Source organism: Centroberyx affinis, unplaced genomic scaffold (genome assembly GCF_046629955.1).
Source record: "Centroberyx affinis isolate AG114_WGS23_722 - 3 ecotype Tasmania unplaced genomic scaffold, CSIRO-AGI_Caff_v1 ptg000880l_1, whole genome shotgun sequence".
Classification (NCBI taxonomy): Eukaryota; Metazoa; Chordata; class Actinopteri; order Beryciformes; family Berycidae; genus Centroberyx; species Centroberyx affinis.
In genome coordinates, this window is record NW_027279471.1 from 45,001 (window position 1) to 47,500 (window position 2,500).

General features: G+C 44.3%; 1 protein-coding gene across 1 annotated transcript in view; it reads right to left on the reverse strand.

Annotated features, from left to right (window-relative positions):
* The window catches only part of rpl10 (ribosomal protein L10), a 7,403-nt gene extending 7,052 nt beyond the window's left edge, over positions 1-351 (reverse strand). Inside the window, exon 1 of the mRNA XM_071521285.1 lies at positions 337-351. The gene's annotated coding sequence lies outside the window, so the exon portion shown is untranslated. The remainder of the gene's footprint in view (positions 1-336) is intronic.
* Positions 352-2,500: the final 2,149 nt, after the last annotated feature.

Sequence of the window (2,500 nt, forward strand, 5' to 3'; positions counted from 1 at the left end):
AATGAAAGGCAAGAGAGGTCAGATAGAAAACAAGAGAAAGAGAGAAAAGGGGAGAATGGAGGGTTGAGAGGACACGGCCTAGAATCAGATCTGGGCTAAACAGTTAATGCAAATGATTCTTAGTACTGGGTGGGTGGGGTTTTAGTGCATTAGGATATTGCCGAGTAGTTTACTAAATTCATTATCACCAAGTTTAACCATTCTGGCACTCACTGTAATGTCCTACGTGGTACACCCCACCCATCTAGTGCTCCAAGCAGGTTAAAACAAACACCACAAAGTATTTGCAGCTACTGTTTGGCCCAGGCAAGAATATTGATGCTGTCAGATGGAAGCCTTGTAAATCCAGGAAGGAAACCTTTCAGGAATTGAGAAAAACATCTCTTCACTTGTTTTATCGCCTACAGCAAGGTTTTCTATGTATGAGATTCTGCAGGCTCTGACCAGAGTGTTGATTTTATGGTTGGTTGATTCATGTGGTTCCGTCTCTGTTTACATTTCAGTCATTTTTTCCTTTGCTCTGAATCTCACCTTCACTCTAAACAGTCCAGTCTCCAAGTTACCATACCAACACACTTCCGATAGGATCAGGGCAGTGTGTGTGTGTGTGTGTGTTTGTGGGTATAACTTAAGTCACTTTCAGGGACAAAAACCAGACTTAAGACCAGTTGATTGGGGACGGCTTGTGCAATTGGGGATAAAAGCCGTGTCCCCAATTGGTAAAAATCTGATTTTTGGGTCAGTGGTTAAGGTTAGGGTAAGGTTACGGTTAGGGTAAGGGTTAGGTTTAGGCAAGTAGTGGTTATGGTTATGGTTAGGGTAAGTCTCCAGGAAAGTGACATAAGTAAGACTGTGTGTGTGTGTGAATGACAGTGATTGGGATGAAGAGGGAAGATGGGCATATTGAATTAGATAATTTGTTCTATTACTCAAACCAGGAGAAGCACCAAATGAGATGATCATGTGATCAGTCACAAGATAATATCTATATGGATGATAGCAGATGGCACAGCTCTGTGGGAGCTGCAGCGCATGTCACTGGGATTGTGCAACGCCGTCGAGGGGAATTTTTTGCTGAGTGGGCATTTGATGCCCATAATGTTGATTAGGAAGTGAAAGTGTAGCGTTGCCACGGAGACCGATGCCCACGTAAACAAAAACAAATAAACAAACGAGTCTGACTCAGTCTTCTCTCTTCTTCCTCCCCTTCTCCCTCATCATTGATTTTCTCTTCAATCCTTTGGTTAACAAGACAGAGATGGTTAAGTGGCCAGATACTATGGGTGGCTCACTAACAAGCTGACATCATCTAAACATAATGCCAATCAGTTATAGGGAAAGGATCAATTCCCAGTACCCGACCATGTCTGTTGAATTCTGTTATTATCGACCTCTTTCACTCGTTTTTATCCATCTTTTTCTCCCTCTTTGTTGGATCCTGTCTCTGTTTCTCTCACATAATGCTCCCTATATTTCAGTGGTTTTCTCTCTGTCTTTATTCTTCACATCCTCTGTCTCTCTCTCTCTCTCTCTCTCTCTCTCCCTCTCTCTCTCTGCAGGTCTTGTCTCTACAGGTCTGCATGTCAGGCTCAACTGCCTCAGACATGAGATCATATGATGTCATCCCGGTTCATGCAGAAACAGCCTTCCGATCAGCCTCGCTGAACCATGAACTCTGTGTGTGTGTGTGTGTGTGTGTGTGTGTGTGTGTGTGTGTGAGAGAGAGAGAGAGAGAGAGAGAGTGGGATAGGCCTAGGGGTATAGGGTATATAGGATAGGACCCAACAGGAAAAACACCAAGTAGAGTGTGGTAACTTAGATAATCTAATAAGCCAGACATTTATAATAATAAATAATGTAATACAATATAGGCAACTTCCTACCTATTCTATACCTCGTTCCATTCGTGGAGAGGCGTAGAAAGAGAAAGAAAACAAAGAGGGAGGAGAGGCAGCAGAGGAAGAAGAAGGGGAAAAAGAAAGAGGGGATCGAGAGGAGGAGAGAGAAGCGAGGTGTCGAGCCAGAGCACTTGTGCAGAAAAAGAGAGATCACGAGGGTCAGCCAGGGAGAGGGAGAAATGATTTTTTTTTTTAGGCCCTCCTTCTCAGCCTCCCTCCTTTTTTCTCACTGAAAATGGTTCCTGATTTCAGAGTCTCTCCCCCCACACAGCGTCATATTCCATGCATCTCACACACACACACGCATGAGGAATGCATTCTTTAGGCTGCTGTTCGTCTGGGCTGACATCATTATTTGTTTCCCTTAACATCTGTTTCCAGTGAATCCAGTCCAGATGCAGGTGAGGGGAACGGGTGTCACCAAATAATTCATCGCCTATTCATGTGGAGAGACAGAATGGCTGAGGAAATAACCCGCCCCCCCCCCCCATACACACACACACAGACAAACACATGCCTTCAGCAGATGTGAGTCTATGTGTCGTACAGGTATGATTTGTCCATGAGTGTGTGTGTGTGTGTGTGTACAGTACCTGTGTTCT